Source organism: Chrysemys picta, chromosome 10, assembly GCF_011386835.1.
Source record: "Chrysemys picta bellii isolate R12L10 chromosome 10, ASM1138683v2, whole genome shotgun sequence".
In the NCBI taxonomy this organism is placed as follows: domain Eukaryota; kingdom Metazoa; phylum Chordata; order Testudines; family Emydidae; genus Chrysemys; species Chrysemys picta.
Genome location: NC_088800.1, coordinates 18,839,348 through 18,860,619, shown reverse-complemented (window position 1 = coordinate 18,860,619; position 21,272 = coordinate 18,839,348). Strand labels below are relative to the sequence as shown.

At 44.4% G+C, this 21,272-nt stretch overlaps 1 protein-coding gene and 1 long non-coding RNA gene across 3 annotated transcripts in view; one reads left to right on the top strand and one right to left on the bottom strand.

The window, feature by feature from the left end:
• Positions 1-21,272, top strand: part of LOC101937122 (high affinity cAMP-specific and IBMX-insensitive 3',5'-cyclic phosphodiesterase 8A) — a 238,062-nt gene that overhangs the window by 13,843 nt on the left and 202,947 nt on the right. The window lies entirely within an intron of this gene.
• The window catches only part of LOC122172761 (uncharacterized), a 29,240-nt gene continuing 19,239 nt past the window's right edge, over positions 11,272-21,272 (bottom strand). The window contains exons 3-4 of one of the 2 annotated variants that reach the window (XR_010590708.1): positions 20,238-20,373; positions 11,272-19,425 (exon numbers count right to left, since the gene is read on the bottom strand). This is a non-coding gene — a long non-coding RNA (uncharacterized LOC122172761). Of the gene's footprint in view, positions 20,374-21,272 lie in introns of both variants that reach the window. The other variant, XR_010590707.1, reaches the window with a different exon arrangement.

Below are 21,272 nucleotides of genomic sequence, written 5' to 3'. Positions count from 1 at the left end.
ACATATTGCTGCAAGACTACTTGATTAACTGAGATGATGAAAATGTACAGTGCCTTGTGTCAGGCAATAGGAATTAATATACAGTAGTACAGTCCAAAAAAGTCTGATTAGAGTGGAAGTTTAGTCTCTTTTCCTTGAATTTTGATGTGGGAGTAAACAAGGATTAATAGCGGAACCCCAGTTCTATTCTCTGCTCTGCCTCAGAGTTGCTGTGTATTATTATTTTGGGCAGGACACTTTCTCTCTATCCTGTTTTCCCCATTGGATGATGAGATTGCTGACCTACCTCACAGGGTTATTGTGAAGTTTGTTTTTTGAGATCATTAGATAGAAGCTGTAGCAGTCAATTGGTGGTGGTAGTAGTATCATGCAAGTATAGAACAAACACGTTTTAATGCCAGCAGGTAATTGAACAAGCTGAAGGATTGGAGGACCTTTTTGCTGAAGAATTTACAGGTTATATCCTGAGAATCCTGATGGAAATCAGCCCTGGAAACTGGGACTGGACATTAGTCATATTCTGGTTAAGATGGTCAATAAGGATTGGGGCATCTCAATTTGGGTTGATCACACAGGCAAGCAGAAATGTTTTCCCATTGCCTCTACTGGCAGCAGAGAGCCATGTACCAGCTTGGTTCTCTTTGTAGCATACACGGGCCATAAATCATCTAGTATTCTTATTTCCAGAAGCTTTAGGCATTGAACTGGTTTCATTGCTCTTGGGGCAAAACGCAGACCAAACATCATGCCCTCCAATGTCACAGCAATCTGTTCCAGAGCAAACTTAGGAAAGGTATGTAGTTTGGATACTGAGGAAACATTTTGCTAAACTCTGTTTCACCAGAAGGACCCCTCTGTTACCTGCTTGTCCATGTGGAACAGCTGGGCAGCTATTAACTAATTCAGCAGTTTTAGATTTTAACTGGGAGAATAACTCCTCTATGCCCCCCCATTAAAGTCACTTTGATTGTGTTACAGATAACACATGCCTAATTGATGTCCATCTATGGAGTGCCATGCAGTTGAACTACAAAGGCGCCCATGTCTTGGAGAGGCGCGTGCCGTATATTTTGCCAAGAATGTGAAAATATTTTTTAATCTTTTTTTCAGAATTTCTCAAATAAAATAATTTTGGTGGGGGAGATAAAACACTTTCACTTTTTAACCTCTCCCCCTCCATTTAGTTCCCCCCTGGGAAAGGAAAGGAGTGGGGGTTTTTTTGTTTTTGTTTTTTAAGTGAGTGGGATTTTTCTCACCAAAACAAAATGAGAATTTTTGAGTTTGAAATTTTCTTTCAACATGATTTTTTTGACAAAATGGAAAATTGCTTGCAAAAATGTCCATTTTGATTGGGGAAAAAACCTCATTTTTGTAATCGACCAGATGGCTGGATGAAAATATTTTGACCAGTTCTAGTTGCAAGTGATTGAAATGGCAGGCATAGGTGCTTGAACTAGTGGTACTGGAGGTGCTGCCACACCCCCTGGCTTGAAGTGGTTTCCATTATATACATGGTTTACAGTTTGGTTCAATGGCTCTTAGCACTGTCTCCCCCCCCCCCCCCCCCGCCTGCCCCATAAAAATAGTTCTAGCACCCCTGATGGCAAGGGCAGGCTGAGGACCCAAGCTAGCAACTCCAGAGGCACTGTATCCTAGGGCTTTAAATACCTGAACTTGCAAACCTGCATTCCACATCTGCTTACCTTTGAGAGAAATCTGGCATGGAGGTGGAGCTTTACCTTGAGAGAAATTTGTGCTGATTGATTCATAGATTCATAGACTTAAGGTCAGAAGGGACCATTATGGTCATCTAGTCTGACCTCCTGCACAAAGCAGGCCACAGAATCTCACCCACCCACTCCTGGAACAAACCCCTAACCTATGTCTGAGTCACTGAAGTCCTTAAATCGTGGTTTAAAGACCTCAAGGTGCAGAGAATTCTCCAGCAAGTGACCTGTGCCCCATGCTGCAGAAGAAGGTGAAAAACCTCCAGGGCCTCTGCCAACCTTCCCTGGAGGAAAATTCCTTCCTGACCCCAAATATGGCGATCAGTGAGAGACCATTTCAGAGTCTCTCTCAGGGCTCCTGGAATCATCCTTATTTAAGAAGTTTTAAAGAAGTGAATCGTTGGGCAGCACTGGAACTTGCATTTCCATGATCCCAAGTGTGTGTGTGTGTGTGTGTGTGTGTGTGTGTGTAATATGACAGATTTATCTGCCTGTCCCCACACTCTTTATTGCAGTGGATACATCATACTATTTCCAGATACTACAGGTGTTAACCTGGAGAGGACCTCAGAATACAATGGCCTGGATGGACCCATGTTGTCTAAGTGCATAGAAGTATGGCAACATAAATCTAGTTGTGCAGAACCTGTGTGTGTTCATGTTCTTCTCCTAACCACTACTCCAGGCAGAAGAGCATTATTTCTCTCTGAACTTCCAGCCTTTGATCTTACCACTGGCAATGCCACAAAAGAACAGAGGGAAGGGTTTGACTGACAGACTTCATGTAGCAAACTAGCAATAGGCCAGTGTTATAAAGACCAGGCACTGATGATTAACTACTCAGCTAACTTCCCTTCCATTCATGCAGATGGTGAGTAAATCAGATCTGTTGTTTGCCTATGATGGTTGCAGGTGAAAGTTTTGGGGAACAGTTTGAAAAAGAATTGCAGTATCCCCGGTATCTGCTTATACCTCTCGCAGGATTGATTAAGGAATGGTTTTTGCCAGTGGTGGTCGCAAGTGCATTTCAGACTGGAGTTTCTTACCTATTTTAAATGGATTCTAGTTATTCCCTGGGATGTGTGCTCTGCCAGTGACATGTACATTAGAACACTGGGCCAGTATCCACCCAGGGAATGGGCCATTAATTCAAGGTCTCTTTACAAGTGTATAAGAGAGCCTTCTTTGCTCAACAGCAACACTGAGCCATTAACTTCGTCCCGGGTCCTGGCTGCTGATGAATCGGGCATGATGTATGCCATGTTACGTCGACTTTGTACTGGGATCATAGCAACGATCATACAGGATTATGAATAAGTAGCTGAGAACTGGCCACAAAGACACAGTGAAATGGAGGGAAAAGAAGGAGCAGAAAACCCACTTTTGTGGCACCAAATCTGTTCAAGAGAGGGCATATTTGAGTTACTGAGCACCTTTTCCCAACTTCTGAGAATCGACTCCATGTGTTTTGAGTCTTAGGCAGATTTGGATGGGGAGGAGGATGTGGCTGAGGGGGAGTTGCTCTCTGGGGTGTCATTCCCTAGTGAAAGGATTTTCTTGTCACACCAGTGTTGATCCTACAAGTTTTATTTGCATGGACTCAACCTCTGGCCCTTCAAACCTCCCAAAGGAGCCGTGTTGGCATGGGGATGGGATGGGATGGGCCAGCACCATAGGCAGTTCAGTCTGTGCAATGTTTCCCTTGTGGAGTGAAGAACATCCACAGGTTGGAAGTCCCTCATCCTCTCCCTGCTAGGGTGGCTTCATCACTACCGCCTCAGCTCCCCCATTGTAGATACCTCAAATTTCCAGTACCTTGCCTTCCCCTTTTTATAGTCATGCCCCTCCCAAGAGGCAAATTTCTGGCCCTATATCTGCATGTTACTGTAGATTTCTTGCCCATGACCTGAAAAATTTTAGACACTCATGGAGGTAATAACGCAATGTTTGTTATGGAAACTGGGAATATGCTGTCTGCTTGGCTTCCAACTTGCTTTCCTAAATAACAGGATAGTTGTCTTATGTCTGCCAATAATTTGCTAAAGGGATGAGATAGTGAATCTGTCATTTACATACTAACTTTTTTGGCTGAGTAAAAAATTCTGATGTGAGATGTAGAGCAGCTGGCGACCAACAAACATTAATTACTGGGATCTCTCTGGTTTCAGGCTTGGATGTGCCCAGAGGTTTATGCCATGGATGTTTTAATTAAAAAGGCTGCATTGGGAAAGTAGACTCAGTGGTGACCCAGACAAGCTCGTCATTGTGCAGTATGTGGTTTGTACTGCAATACACTCTCACTAGAAGGCGGTTTTAATGTCGGTGCTGCTAGTTACCAAACATACTTATTTTTTATGGTAACTGGTATTATTTGCACATCAACTCTTTGTATTACTAAATATGACATGGGCAGTAAAATTGGTTTTGATAAGTTTATGACTCTGAGGCCCTACAGATTGGGTTGAGCAATGGTTTTACTTCTAGCCACTTTGAGTGCACTGACGTAAAAATCAAAATCTGCTCATGCTCTACAGTGCAGCTGACTCCTTGTTTGCTTTGGCCTTGTTGGAAGAGCATAAAAACAATGTTTCTTTAAAAACCAAAACCAAAACCATCCCACTTTATTTTGGAGATTCTCCATCAAAGTTTTTCTTTTTTTCTTATCATTGATACAATAGGGCATAACTCGGGGCCAGATCTTCCAGAGAGTTCAGCTGCTAACTAGGCACCTGAAAATCTGGCCCTCTCATTCATAAGTTCTCCAGCCACTTCACTGAGGTGCAGAAATGAGTAGAGCTCTTTTGCAAACCTGATCCTAAGAATATATCTGAGCACATTGTGTTTTGGGACTGTTTGGGAGATCCAACATTCTCACATTATTGTGCTGCCACTAGTTCTCGAGGTTTTCAAATATTTTCACCTCATAAAATTAATCTCTCTTTAATTAAAACAGCAATGGTTTCCAACTGCTTTATTCTGTTTTTTGTCACCTGTTCTCTCTTCTTCCCGTGTGTGACTGTTTATCTTCTTTCCCTCCACTTGAGGCAATTTATTCTTCCATTCATCCATTTTCTCCTACCCCGATGTCTTTATTTCCCTGACAGATTGCTTTATGAATGTCATATATTGAAGGAACTCTGTCATCTGCAGACTCCTGTGTTGTGAAGTGTGTTGTACCAAATCAGCACAAGGCAATTTAGTATAGGAAAACTGGATGGTAACTGCCAATCTCCACATCCTTTCAATATGTTTATTGTCTATAGCTGCTACTACTAAACACTAAGATTTTTTGTTTTGTTTAAATTAACGTAAGCTTAGGTTCCCAAATTAACTCATTTAAAGTGCATGGTGACTATGTAAAAATGGTACCGTCCTCATCAGATCTGCTCCTAGTGTCTATTTGGAGTCCTAGCATTTTAGTGACAAAAATAAGTTTTCATAGAATCATAGATTCATAAAAGATTAGGGTTGGAAGAGACCTCAGGAGGTCATCTAGTCCAATCACCTGCTCAAAGCAGGACCATCCCCAACTAAATCATCCCAGCCAGGGCTTTGTCAAGCCAGGCCTTAAAAAGCTCTATGGATGGAGATTCCACCACCTCCCTAGATAACCCATTCCAGTGCTTCACCACCCTTCTAGTTAAATTGTTTTTCCTAATATCCAACCTAGACCTCCCCCACTGCAACTTGAGACCACTGCTTCTTGTTCTGTCATCTGCCACCGCTGAGAACAGCCTAGCTCCATCCTCTTTGGAACCCCCTTTCAGGTAGTTGAAAGCAGCTATCAAATCCCCCCTCAGTCTTCTCTTCTGCTGACTAAATAACCCCACTTCCCTCAGCCTCTCCTCGTAAGTCATGTGCCCCAGCCCCCTAATCATTTTCGTTGCCCTCCGCTGGACTCTCTCTCCAGTTTGTCCACATCCCTTCTGTAATGGGGTGGGGACCAAAACTGGACACAATACTCCAGATATGGCCTTACCAAGGCCAAATAGAATTTTACTGCTTTTTATTCCTGTCAGCTTTGCAGGATTGTATTTTGACATTACAGTTGCCTTGATTTGTATATCTTTATTGCATACACACTTCTGCTACATAATCTTGTTTTGTACATCTTTAGTTGGAACCAAATATATTCAGCCTTTGATCCCTTATACAAGATTCACACACCGATCACATTTTTGATCAGTGTATACAGGAGATGCACATTATTATAATTTGACACACGCAAGAGCTCAAACGTGGCTGAATGGATATTGCTGAAACTTGTCCAGAAAAATTCACCTCTGGGCAGAGACCAAGCATGGAAAATTTCAGTCCAAAAAGAATATGATTGAGACAAATACGAGTAATTGAATAAGTGAGGTTAAAATGGAAACTGCCTTCCAACCTTAGCTGGAATAGTCACTATTGCTATAGTTCATACTGTGCTTTGTGAGAGGAGAGGGGCTTGCCAGTAGCCCCAAAGCTATAAACATTTTTGTCCAGAAGTTGGATGTGTAAAACTTACATTTTCCCCAGGATCCATGCCAGACGACTAATCTTGGACTCTTTCAGACATTCCAGCGCATCTGGTGAATGGTTACTCTAGCCATCCTATCGGGTTTTGGGGAACCAAATAGTTTGCACATTAAAGCAAGATTCATGTTATGCAGAGGGAGTGTCTAATTCATTTCAGTAGCATTACTACGCAGGATACAGTGGTTTTATACCTAGGATAGCCTTATAAAGAAGGAGCATTGCATGTACATTTAAAGGCAGAGTTGTAGGTAAATTATATACCATTTGATCTCTTCTTTAGAGATTACTCAAGGGTTGGGGTGAAAGGAAGATATATTTTTTTCAGCACTGAGTGAATTAGGCCATGACTACACATACAGTGCTGCAGTGGCGCAGCTATACCAATGCAGCTAAGCTGCTGCAGCGTGTGGTGAAGATGCTCTGCTGATGGGAGAGAGCTCTTCCAACGGCATCATAAAACCACCTCCGCGAGCAGCAGAAGCTATGTTGGCGGGAGAAGCTCTCCCGCCAACATAGTGCTGTGCACGTGAGCACTTATGCCGGTGAAACTTATTTCGCTCAGGAAGGTGGTTTCTTCACCGCCCCCCCCCCCCCCCCGAGTGACATAAATTATGCTGGCATACGCTGTAGTATAGACATAGCCTTAGTTAATTCATTAATTTCAGGTTTTCTTTTCCATTTAAGGCCAGGGCTACATCTAAAACTTAGGTCTCTGGGAATGTGAAAAATTCACATCCCTGAGAGTGGCAGTGAAGCTGACCCTGCTAGGTCGACAGAAGAACACCCCCTCTGGAGGAGGTGGATTTACTACAGCGATTAGAAAAAACCCCTTCCATCACAATAGCAAGTATCTAAGGCCTGGGCTACACTAGCAGTGGGGTTCAAACTAAGATACGCAACTTCAGCTATGCTATTCGTGTAGCTGAAGTCGAAGTATCTTAGTTCGACTTACCTGGCCGTCCTCACTGTGGGGAGTCGACCACCGTGGCTCCCCCCATCGACTCCGCTGCCGAGGTGGAGTACGGGTGTCAATTCGAGGATTGATTTATCGTGTCTAGACGAGACGCGATAAATCAATCCCCGATACATCGAACACTACCCGCCAATCCGGTGGATAGTATATTCGTACCCTAAGCTACTGAGGTGTAGCTGCAGCTGTGCCAATGTAGCACTTTTGTTGTAAACATACCCTAAGTGATGACCCGTTATACTCCATAAACTAACCAGACTGTAAGATGTAGTAAGCCGCTTCTCCGATAAGCATCAAACTACTTCCAGTAAAAAAGAGCTTGCAATGTTTTCTGGACAGGCAGCCCATGTTCATACAGGATTCCATTGCGTAACCTTTGTTGCTCCAATTGAGTAGTGCAGCAATCCCTTCGGCCTCGTGTACACTGCCTACTTGTTCACAGGTCTATTATGTGAACAAGTAGGCAGTGTACACGAGGCCGAAGGGATTGCTGCACTACTCAAATTTGTCTCCAGTCAATGTAATCGATGTGTTACAGAAACACAGTAAAATCACCTCCCTGTAAGGTGTGGCGCCATGGTCGACCTCCTGAGGTTGACACAGTGCAAGTGTAGACACTGCATCACCAGTGTCGACCCTAACAGTGCTCCAGAAGCTGTCCCACAATCCCCCATTACCTACGTCAGTGACCGCTCTGGTCACAATTGTAAACTCCATTGCCCAGGGGTCACAGAGAATGGAAGCCTTCCCACCCCTTAAAACACCCACATTTTTGAAATGTCTTTTCCTGAGTGCTCACCTTGATGAGTACAGCTAGCAGCTCTCCCTTGTTGCGTGCTACGGCCCAACTGACTGTGCCGGCTTCACGCACCAGGCATGCTCCTGCTTGGAGTAGCCAGGAGGTATTAGCTCTCCTGGGCCTGTGGGGAGAAGAAGCTGTGCAAGCACAGTTATGGACTAGCTGTAGAAACATGGACATCTGTGAACAGATTGCACAGGAATGCCAGCAAGGAGGGATCAGCAGCAGTGACACAGGAAAGCAAAGGAACTGCGGCAGGTGTACCCCAAGGCCAGGGAGGCCAACAATTGATCTGGTTCTGAGCCGCAGACAAGCTGCTTTTACAATGAGCTGCATGCCATACTTGGCAGAGACCCCACCCTGGAGACCACCATGGATGCCCTGAAGGAAACAAAGACCCCTACCATGAACAGTGAGAAGGAGTGGGGAGATATAGCAAGGGCTTCAGCCATGCTGCTAGCTAGGATCTGTTCAAGACTCCGCCACAGTCTAGCTAGTCCTGATAGGCGAGCCTGGATGAGCCTGATGAAGGGGAAGGGAACTTGGGTACGTGTGTTTAAATTTAAAGATGGCACCCGGCCCATCCCCAAGTGGCCATGACACAGGTATCCACTTTTCATTGTTTTACTCGTATGAGAAGAGGTAGAGGTAAAACAAACAGAGGTAGAGTTGGCATCTGCTTTTCATTCCCCTGTTGGGATGGGGGGCATACAGAGCACTTTGTTTATGTATGTTGGGATGTCCCTTGTATCCTCCTGAGAGATCTCGAGGAAACTTTTATGGAGGTACTCTACAATCCTCTCCCAAAGGTCTCTAGGGATGGCTGCTTTATTTCTTCCTCTCTGCAATGAGTTCGGCTGGCACCATTGAAATAAACCAGCTAGTGGCATACAGGTCTGGGAGAGTTCAGGATGCCCATAGCAGCTGTACTCTCTGTGCCTTTGTTCTCCTCAGGAGTGAGATATTATCGGGACACAACAAGGAGCTATAAATATTTGGATATTTTTTTCTCAATGACGTCCAATCTAGTAAGTAAACACCACCAGCATCCCTTCAATCTATCAAAAGCACATTCAACTGTCATCCTGCACATGCTGAGTGCTGAGCCAGAAGTGCTGTCAAGATGGCCAGCATATGGCTTCATGAGCAAGGGATGGGCTAGGTCCTCCAGAATCACTATTGTCGTTTCGTCATTGCCAGTGGTATTCCCCAAGTCAGGAAAGACTATCCCTGCTTGCCACTTTCTGGACAGCCCTGTGTTTTTAATTATGTGAGTGTCATGCATCTTCCCTGACCAGCCCATATTAATATTGGTGAAGTGTCCCCAATGATCCACCAACACTTGCATAACCATAGAAAAATAGCCCTTTCTGTTAAGGTACTTGGTGGCAAGGTGCCAAAATAGGGGTCTGTGTGCCCTCTGTCACCCTGCTGCAATTCAGGAACTCCATTGCTGGAAGTCCATCCACTATGTCCTGCATGTTGCTCAAAGTCAGTGTTGCATAGCAGGAGATAATTAATGGCCCTACACACTTGAATGAAAACAGCCCCCACTGGGGATTTTCTGTTGGTTTCTGTAGTGTAGTGGTTATCCCGTTCACCTAACACATGAAAAGACCCTGGTTTGAAATCAAGCAGAAACACATACCATGGCTTTTGCCAAGATGGTCAAGGACACAATCCCATGCTCCTGGTGTCCCTAATCCTCCAACTGCTAGAAGCTGAGAATGGATGACAGGAAATGGATCACTCAAAATTTCCCTGTTCTGTTCATTTCTCTGAAGCGTCTGGCACTGGCCATTGTCAGAAGATGGGATACCAGGCTAGATGGGCCATTGGTCTGACCCAGTGTGACTGTTCTTATGCTCATATGGATTTTCCAGCTACCAAATGATTTCCTGCTGGCTGGTAGCAATCCAGTGTTTCAAACTTCCAGATTGCAATCGCTACTCACTTCTCCACTATCAATGCAGTTCTCATTCTGGTGTCCATGCACTGGAGGGCTGCGGTGAGCTTGGCACACAGATCCAGGATTCTAGCCTTTCAAATCCAAAAGTAATGCAGCTACTGCTCATCATCCCAACCCTGCATTATGATACAATCCCACCAGTCAGTGCTCACTTCTCGGCCCCAGAAACAGCACTCCACCATCTGCAGCTACTATGTGAATGCCACCAACAATCTTTAAATTGCTGAGGGACATAGTGAAAAACAAATTGTCCTCCAAGAAATCCATTTCAAATTTTATCAAAATTGGTTGATAAAGGAGATATGGGAAAAAGAAGATTCTCTCTGAATATAGACATTTTCGTTCAAATATGACAAAAATATACATATCTGGCTACACAAATACCCTTACCCTACCCTTACCCTTCACTAATTGTTCATTATTAACAGGCGGGAGGCCAGGGCTGAGAAAAAATGATAATTGCACTTGTAAAATTAGTATTTCTATGAGTAAGTCTGCTATCAGTCTCCTAAGGCAGTGTTTTGTTGGCCAGCTGCTACTGGTAAAAGTCTGACCGTGCCTTCATAATTTATTTAAATAAATAAATGATTTCACTGCTGATAAAATCGGGGGAAAATGTGAGGTTGGAGACAGCAGTGTCGTGAAGCAATCCTGCCAAGCTCATACTCGTATGCTAGTGTGTTCTTTCTTCTTTTGATCTGTACATACGTACAATTGTGTAGTTTAGTGTGCATGCCACTTTCTGCTTCTCATGCTATTAATGCTTTACATGATTGAGTTTGCAGGTGATGGATCATCTTATGAACTTGGGTCGAGTGGATCTTGAGGAGGATAAATTTGTGTTGGCTTCCCTCCATCAGTTTTGGGAACCTTCACAGTAAATAGAGAGTGCTGACGAAAGGATAAATAGAGGGTTTTGAGAGAAGTGAAGGAAGATATACATATATATCAAAATATTCTGAGTACTTGGTGAGCAAGTTATTTCAAACTATGAGCCTATAAATCATATATGCAATTAAAGCCTATACTATTTATTATATTTGCTTGAATATAGGCTAGTTTTTCTCACTTTCTCAATGCCTGTCTAGAGATTACCAGTCTTTTTTCTCGTAAATTATTTCTTTCTTTTTCGTGCATATAGCTTGTTGTCACTCTGCATGTCCAAGGTGTTTACTCGAGATTAATTAGTGGTCCTGGGGGAGACCGAGAATAGAGAAGCGAATGCAAAGAGAGATGTCTGCCTAGAAAAAAGACTGGGATTTTCTGCTCGGCGGGTTTGGAGCGCACAAGATAATATTTTATTCTAGGTAGTATGCCATGTAAAAATTCTTATACAGACTTATAAATCACATATCATATGCATAATACATTGTGTTTTTATAGTATGGCAAACGAAAAATCCAACAACTCATTGTTTCATAGCAAAAATTAAATCACAATAAACATTTGTGAATATATTTTAATTATAGTCTGGATAAACTCTGTATTTCCCTAAGAAAATTAATCAAAAATTTTTCCTTTATTCATATGAAAAGAAGGATAATTTTAGTGTGTATATATAAATAAAGTGTATATCCTCTCTTGTTTTCCTGTGAGAACATAGACAAAATAGCACTAACTTTCACAGAAATATCCTGGTAAAATAACACAGATTTTTGGCATGATATAGATATAAAAATAAAAACATTATTTGTTGTGTAGATATATAAATCTCAATATTTATAATATAAAATTAATTTTTTTACTGGTTTCAATGAAAATTTGTAAGGATTGGGAATCCTCTCTGAAAGGGATAAGACTGCATGTATTAAAACTAGCTTCTGCAGCCATGCGGAGAGCCTTTCTGGTCTTTGAATTGGGCAACATTGTGTGTGTGTCACCACCACAAGCATTCTGCTGCAGGAGGGGGGGAGGGGAGCATTCTAATGTAATATCCGCCCCTTTTGTCTCCCTGCAGGAGGCCCTTGAAGTATAGAACAAAATAAATTCCCTCGACCCTAGCAATTTTCTCCACAGTAGATTAGCAGGCTGCAGACCTATGTTCTCTGGCTTTCTTTGGGCTTGTGCAAGCACACTGAGTTGCATAACATTTTGGATGACTATATCCTGAAGACATGACTCTGTCATTTTGCTGTGCCCACAAAGTGAAATCTGAAAGCTGTAACAGAAGGCCAGATTCATCCCTGGTGGCTTCTGTGGAGTTGCATTTGATTACAGGAGTGCTCAGCAAATCCCACTGCAGGGAGTTTTTTATTCTCAGTCCACTAGACCAGCCAGTTTCTCATGCTGTTGAGCTGACTTTCCAAGTGAAAAACAGACCCGCTGGCTGTTCAGCAGAGGAGCCTTCTCTTCCCAGCAGCAGTCAGCAGGCTGGGAGGGAACTTGTGATGGCTCAAGGGCCATCGGGGGCACCCTGGGCAACACTCCTGCTCCTTCACCCCCGCAGTACCATTGATCTAACCCAAAATCGAGGGGCATGTGTCTGTCTGTCTTTCACAGATGGTCAAAGGCCAGCTGTGGGTGAACATAAGGAAGACCATGAATACATCTTCCAAAGTCCCCTCCATAAGAAAAGAGCTAGAAATGTACTTTTTCTTAAATAAAAGCCTGAGATTCTCCCTTAAATTTTGAGGTTCACCAAACTAAGAGGAACCTCCGGCCATAGTCTTCATGGGCTTCAAATGCCAGCTCCACTCCAGCAGATCTCTTATGGGGTCTCTGGATATATATACCCACTATTTTTGTGTTCACTCCTCCTCCTCTCCCCCCCCCAATAAATATTGCTGTTTCTTTCTTTAGAAAAAGATTCTAGCTTTTATCTTGATCGCAAAACCAAACAAACAAAAATATAAAATCTTTAAAACCAGCACAGTTAAGAAAATAAACAGAGAGGAATTTTTTCCTGGTATAATGCTGGTCAGGTTCACAGTAGGTTTGAAATTCCTCTGAACTGTTATATAGGATATACCTGTATAAGCACATGGACTGTAGCATAGCCACTCCTATAACTCTAAAACAGTAGGACATTCCTTTGTGGTCGTCGTACTATTACACTGGCACTTCGCTTTTTTTCCCCTCATTAAATATTACTTTGACATTTGAAGGTTTTAGTGATGGGTTAACTTCAAAAGACGTGTAGTTTCAAATAACTACCTGATAGTTCTGCTTGTTAGCGCTTATTCAATTATTATCAGACTGATTAAGCAATTGGAAATATGTTGGTTATATCTTTTTTGATGCCAGCCATTTTGTGAAAGCAACTCAGGAATTCTTAGTACATAGCTGAGCTGTAGCTGTACTTCTGTAATGGATGCATTATCCTATGCTAAAAATACAATCAAAAGTTCAGAATGGGGCAAGTACCTTTTTAACCATTTTAAACATTTATTTGATTAGACACATCTATAGGGTACAAAGGATGATCTTGTGTTTAGAGGACTAAGTAGAACTGGATTCAATTCCTTCCCATGCCAAAGACCTCCTAGATGACCTAGGACAAGTCACTTAATTTATTTGGGCTTCATTTCCCTATTATGAATTGTAAATTAATCAATGTTTCTGATGTGTTCTGCTCTGACTGGGGGAGGGGGGGCATATAGGTACCTAGATGCATAAATGGCTTTCTAGTTCATTTTTACTTGTACATGCTCTTCACAAGAAACCCTTTACTATTACTTGTAGAAAAGGAATATAGCAACAGCTTGATCTACTTTTCTAGAAGAAACCCAGGGTTTCTATAATATTCATTTTGAAACTTTTCTGTCAAATTGGCTAATAAGGCCTGGATGGCACAGGCAGATTGTAACTGTAATGTGCATAATTTAGTAGAGCAGTTAACATTCTTTTAATTATATGGCTGCTGCTCGTCTGTTTTTGTACAGGTTGTTTTTTTCCCCCCACAGCTCAACTACATAGTTGTTCCTTTTAGCCACAGTCACCTAAGGTCAAGCTGTACCCTGCTAGGGAGATGAATTGCAAACAAGTCTGGCTAAACCATGTGACTTCAGTTTGTCCCTGTTATTAATCCTCCCAAGTTCTGGGTCTGGAGTCTGGCAGTGCACATAACAGTAAACTTTATACCTCAGGAGTTCATGCTCTCCCCAACTGGAGGATGAGCGTCTGGTTAACCCCTGCTATCTCTTCGGAGAATACAATACAGAAGCTACATAAGATTTATTTGCACAATGCAGGGGCCCATGCAACCTTCTGTAGAAGACAGACTAACTCTTTTCTGCAAATCATAATTTAAGCTGATTGAATTCCCGTACTTGCAATGAAAGGTTCTTCATTTAACTCTTATTAATAGATATTATTTCTGTCACAATTAGTATTGGCATGGGCCTGATCTTGCTCTCTCTAAGTCTATGGGAATTTTGCCAATGTACTTGCAAATTTTTCTTTGATAGGCAACTGGTCTGGTTCTTCCAGGAGTGGGGGGGAGTCGGGTGCTGTCTGAAATCTATCAACTATCTGAAGAATGTTTATTCTTAGCTCTGCTTCTAGTTAATTTGCTTCCTCTCCCTCTTATATTTTCACAACACTCAGCTTCTATATTGGCCTGCTGTGTGTAAACTACACTGGATGGAAGCAGGGTATAGCAAATTCAGAAAACCCAGTTGGAACCAAAAGAAATGTAGATAAAAACAAACTCTGGCCTCAGTTCTGCAATCCGATCCGTGCAGGCAGATCCCTACACCAGTGTGAAACCCCCACTGACTGCAGGCGGACTCCATGTGGACATAAAGGCCTGCCATGCAGATTCCCACTGAAATCAATGAGGGCAGGACTCAGAGTCTGCCTGTGTAGATCAGATGGCAGGATGTAGGGTGACCAGATGTCCTGATTTTTATAGGGACAGTCCTGATTTTTGGGTCTTTTTCTTATATAGGCTGTTATTAACCCCCCATCCCTACCTCTACCCCGGTCCTGATTTTTTACACTTGCTGTCTGGTCACCCTAGCAGGATCAGATAAGGTCTCAGATAGGAAAATGCAATATGATGATTAATGTATAGATGCAATGCACTAACATTGTCATTTAATGCTTCATAATTGCAAAGTATCAATATTATGAAACTGGATCAAGATAGTTATTTACACCAAGGGTGACAAAACCGACTCATTATCACAGATTCTAGTCTTGGTACTGCAGCTCTTTCATTATATTGTTTTACAAACACTTTTGAATAGGGGAAGTTTTAAATAGATCTGCTTCCTGTTAGGGAAGGGCTATGTGCCTTTGCTATAGTAAAATCACCATGAATGATTTCATACATAACAAAGCCACTTCGGTGGACAAAGTACAGCTGTGAAACAAACTTACCTAAAAAAACCTAGTAAGATTTCTTCTTTTATAGCAAATGTAAAACTGATTCCAAAAAATGGTCTGAAAATGCTTGATTTAATAAATATAAACATAAAAATGCTGAAAGATGCCTGTCAGTTATTTTTGAAGGAAGGGAATGGGATGAGGTATTGAAATAGGATTTATTTTATTTTTTGCCTGAAAATAGGAAGCTCCAATGAATATTTCTGATTAAACTTTTTCTTCGCAGTACTGGTAGTTGTCTCTCAGATTGTATGTAACTCATTCTCTATGTGCATGCATCTCTTAGCAGATCAAGAGTGTTAACCTCACACATTTTGTTACTGAGAACTGCAAAAATAACTGGTTCTATTACCTTAAAAGCCTGAATTGACTTTTAAACCCCCCTAATGTTACATTATTTGACTATTCTATCTCTCTTGTTGCAATCTTTTTTCTCATTAGAACATTTGTAAATAGATTACTTATGAAAAAGACAGCAAACGAACATGTAATAAGATCAGTCCTAGTCCATAGCAGATAAATGTTTTAAAATAGCTATCCCCCCCCTTTCATTACTGCAGATGTGTAGTCGAGCTGCCATTTATTTGTGTATATATCTGTAAGAGTACAAATCTCATCCTGAGAGGATGACACTCCTGTATCTACTTACATATGTGACTTTTCCTCTGCTCACTTTACAGAGGAGATGTGTTTCAAACCAGTCACTTGTATTAAATGTAAACAAATGAAATGCTTAGTGAAACTGGCAGCAATAAAAATCCCCCAGTCAAGAAATTCAGAAGTTATTGTTTGCATGGAAACATCAGCTTAGATGCATTGGACATCCTGCATAATTATGGTAGACATTTAATAACACAAACAGTAGCATATTAAGCTACACAGAGAGAAAACCAGGAATAAATACTACCACACAAGTGCAGTGTGGACAAGCTAAGGTTGCACTAAGCAACAGAGTGTCCTGTGGCACCTTTAAGACTAACAGAAGTTTTTGGAAAGGAAGATGATATCTGTCTGTATTTGTGCAAGTTTCTTCATGAGTAGGGTTACCATACGTCCGGATTTTCCCGGACATGTCCGGCTTTTGGGGGCTCAAATCCCCGTCCGGGGGGAAATCCCCAAAAGCCGGGCATGTCCGGGAAAATCGGGAGGGAGGGAGGGAGGGCTCGGCCGGGGCCTCTTTGTCTGGGGTCGGCGGTGCGGGGCCGGGGCCGGTGCGGGGCCGGGGTCGCGGGGCCGGGGGCATGGTGCCGGGCCGGGAGCCGGGCCGGGCGCGCGGTGCCGCGCCGGGGGCCAGGCTGGGCCAGGGTCGCAGTGCCGGGCCGGGCTGGGCGCGGGGCCGGGCGGGGAGCCGGGGGCGCGGTGCCGGGCCGGGCCCGCGGGGCCGGGAGCCGGTCGGGGAGCCGGGGCCGGGAGCCGGTCCGGGAGCCGGGGTCGCGGGGCCGGGAGCCGGGGGGTGCGCCGGGCCGCCGGGGGCCGGCAGTGCTGGGCGGGCCGGGGGTGGTCTGCCGGGGGCCGGGGCCGGCACCCCAGGGCCCAAGCCGACCCAGGCTGGAGCCGCCGGGGGGCCAGCCTGGGCCGCGCCTCCTCCCCCCACACTCCCCTTACCTGCTTCAGGCTTCCCGCGAATCAAATGTTCGCGGGAAGCAGGGGAGGGGGCGGAGACTTTGGGGAGGGGGCGGAGTTGGGGCGTGGGGGCGTGGGCGGGGCTGGGGGCGGGGCCAGGCCCCGTGGAGTGTCCTCCATTTGGAGGCACAAAATATGGTAACCCTATTCATGAGGCTGACAGATTTCCATGCCATACAGCTAAATGCAGTGCCTTGCATGGTGTCAAGTATCAGAGGGGTAGCCGTGTTAGTCTGAATCTGTAAAAAGCAACAGAGGGTCCTGTGGCACCTTTAAGACTAACAGAAGTCTTAAAGGTGCCACAGGACCCTCTGTTGCTTTTTACAGATTCAGACTAACACAGCTACCCCTCTGATACTTAAGGTTGCACTGGAACCCTTAACTCTTGCATTTTCTGTCCTTCAGTCAGTGCAACATTAATTTTACATAAATGCAGAAGGAATTAATCTTTCTTTAAAGATAAGAGGAAACCCACAGGCATGCACTTTAGGAGGCAGAACTATGTTTCCTTTAAGTTTCACACTGATACCTCTATGAAGCACATACTCCTTTAACTGCATTAATACATATGCACATCAGACATCAACATGTGTGTACTTAATAGACACTGGTGCAGTATTTACAAAAACCACTGCAGCACAGTCAGATTAAGGTTTCCCAGGGCCCTGGGCCGGAGTCAGTGGGGGGGCCAGCCCTTCCGCCTGTGGCCTGCCCCCATTCTTGCCCCTTTTCTCTGGCAATGCCCACTGCCCCACCCCTTTCTGCCCCTGTTCCACCCAGGGCCCCCTCCAATTCTGCCGCCCCACAATCCATTTGCTCCTTTCTGCACCCCTCCACAGCAGCCCCAAGACTGGAGATGACCTGTCTCCGCGCCACGGCCCCGGGGCCATAGTGAGAAGTGAGAGCTTCTCCAGTCCTAGGGCTGGAGTTGGGGTCTGGGTGCTGCACTTCTGCAGGGTACCAGGGTCGGAGCACTGGGGCTTCTCCCGCCCCTCCCGGCACTTCTGCCGGAGAGCGAGGTAAGGCACGGGCTTCCCCTGCTGTCCCGCGGTTTCTCATGGGGATGCGGTCAGGGGCACAGGGGGAGGCTTCCCCCATCCTGCAGCTTCTGTCAAGGATGGGGTCGGGGGGTGGTGCCACCACTGGGGGGGCTTCCCCCGTCCTGCGGCTTTTGCCGGGAACGGGGTGTGTGTGGGCTTCCTCCATCCCACCGTCTGGGCGGAAACTGTGGGCCCCCCAGTTGGCCAGGGCTCCATGGGCCCCGCAGTGGCTAATCTACCACTGCACCCCAGGACTTCTAAGAAATCAGCCAGAAGGCAATTTGCCAACCTAGGCCCCAATCCAGCAAAGTGTTAAGTATGTGCCTAATCTTAAGCATGTGAATAGGCTCATTGATTTCAATAGGACTGTTTAAGTGTTTTAAATAAAGCACATACTTAAGTGCTTTGCTGTAGGAATTTAGTCTCCATTAGGGCAACTGAGGCAGGGATTACCCCTAAGGTTGCCACCTTTCTAACCAGACCCTTGAGGCCCCACCCCTGCTCCACCTCTTCCCACCAAGGCCCCACCCCACCACTTGCTCCTCCTTCTTCCTCACCCTGTTGCTCACTGGATCATCTCCACCTCCCTTCCCTCCCGCTCCCACCTCCCCATCTGGGCTCCCTATGCTCCGGGGCTGAGACGGGAGCTGCTGCAGCCTGACAAGGAGCTTGCCTGCAGGTAGCCCCAGCTGAGCTGGCACCTCCGCATGCCCCCTGGTAACCGGACTTTTAGTGTCCAGTCAGTACATTTGACCAGACACTGCCGGGTCCCCTTTTCGACCAGACTTTCCAGTTGAAAACCAGGCACCTGGCAACTCTAGATGGCACCCAGACACAGAAGCCAAAAACCGGACAGTCTGTTTAAAACCCGGATGGGTGGCAATCCTAATTGCCCCTGGAACTCCACCCGCCACCGTGTAAATGTCTGAGGCAACTGGATTTAATGTGTGAGAGAATAAAGGGACTGGGTGGAGGCAAGAGGATCTGCCTGCTTGGGTTCAGAACTGTGCTCATTGTTGTTTCATTCATAAAGCGAGAAAATAAATGCAGTTTAAGCTGAACAAGTGGAATTCATTCAATGTTGTGTGCAGTTCATGTAGCTGAGTTGCTTTCACCCAAATGCCCCAGCATTCCATTTCACTGGTGTCCTGTTAATAACTGTCACTCCAGGGAACACTGGCCTTCTGACTCCAGTTCCACTGTTCATGATAGGTCAGTAAGTAGGAAATAACATATTGCAAGCCAGACATTACTTTCAGATAAAGGCCCTGATCCTCCAAGGAGTCCTCTGAGTGGACCTTGCACCCTCATGGAGACCTGCTGAAGTCAGTGAAGCTCTGCAGGGGTCCACCTGAACAGAGCTCCTTGCACAAGTGGATCTAAGTTTTCTACTGCATGTTTGGTCCTGCATTGATAACTTCAGGCCAGATCATCTTCTCCAATGGAATAACCTGGGGGGAGAGGAGGAGCAATAGAATTCTGTAGGGCTCCTTGTGGAGTTTTCTGCTAAGCATTCCCTGAAGGAGGAGAGGTCTGAGGAGGGCATCTGAGTTTCCAGGAGTCAAAGCTTCCCAGCCACGGGGAATCCTGACAATCCATGCAGAAGAAACCCACTCCCAGATCCCCCGAGCAGATCCTGATGGCAGAGACAGCTCTCGTCTTTGTGCGGCTCTGCTGTTCAGCTCCAGCACAGCCATTGGCTGAGCCCCCTTAGGCTGCTTAGGTGCAGAGACAGCTTTTATAAATGTAAAATAGATTCCAAGAAAGCTTTTAAAGCACTATTACCTCCCTGCTGGATTTTCTTGCAGAAATGTAGGAACTGAGCAGGGAATGGTATTGTGAATACAGCCAGTCCCTTGCTCCACCACTTGCTGCCCTAACTCTGCCCCCCAATCAACTCTCCTGCCCCCCTGGAGCTCCTTCCCTATGGAGGCACAGCAGAGGCCCTTCCATGGAGTCCTCAGAAGGGGAGGGGTAGTAAGGGAGAACAGGCCCTTAGAAACAGCACAATCCCCTTCCAGACAAGGAGAGATTGACCACAAAAGGTCCCCTACTTGTGCATACATTGTCACCTGTGGGTGATCACTATAACAGTACAAGTTGTTGCCCCAGGGGATCTTTCATATTGCCTTTTCCCTAGGAGTGCCTAATAATTTTACAAATAATCACTTTGTATTTATGTTAGTCTCAATAGGCCCCAGCTGAGTCTGTAGGCACTGTACATACACATAATAAGAGACAAGCTCTGGCCCAAAGAGATTACCATCTAGACAAGAGGTGAAACACAGGCAGACAGATGTGAAGTGACTTGTCTGCGTGAGAGCAAGTCAGTGTTGGAGATGGGAATAGAACACGCTTCTTGACTTTCAGGATCCTTGATCATTAGATCATGCAGCTTCCTAGGAGGAAAAAAAAAAGGCTAATGTGTGCCTAATTACATGACATGAGTCAGCTTTTCAAATTGGCTTTTATAGTTTAACACCACAAAAGCCATAATGTAAACACATCTCAAGTCAGAACAGATCCCATAGGCCCCAACTGAGAGTTACAGGCAAACCATATTTTCCAAACAACTTTCTAAAAAGGGATATTATAATAATAAAGTATTTGAATGTGAATTAGTAATGTCCAAAACCAAATAGAAAAGACGAGTGTTTGTCCACCAGTGAGAGAGGAGGGTGAAGAAAGCATCTACTGTAGGCTAGAGATATTACAGTTATATACAGTAGTGCACAGCCCACGACATCTCAGTTACTTAGAAATTCACACACCACAGTTCATCTGCAACAAAAAGACATTTAAATATAATTTCCAAAGCTGTCTTCATACCTAACTTGTTTCCCACCAGCACTTACATTGCTCTCTTCCACTTTAATTAACAGGAATCACAAGATTCATATAAACGTCTCTCAGAAATTTTTAAAAAGCGTAAAAGAATCCCAAACACACCACTCTTGTATGTAAACTGAATATTGCATCCTTGTGCTAAGGCATGGGAACCCCAAAGTGAAACTGATTAGAAACTAATAAGTAAATGAAAGTGACTAGTCCAAATTCATTGTCCACACTGAGAAAAATGCAAAAACTAAATAAGCAGTTATAGAATAAAAAGTAAATTAGATTTTTAAAATTTCAGTTTTAATAATTATTGTTTGTAACATGCATAAGGAAATATTTAAAAAGCTACTGGGTGATAACCTGGTTCCATTGAAGTCAATAGCACAGCATATTGACTTCAATGGGAGCAAGAATTTTACCCATTATTTTTATCTTGGTCATGGTGTTGTAAATGTCCCAG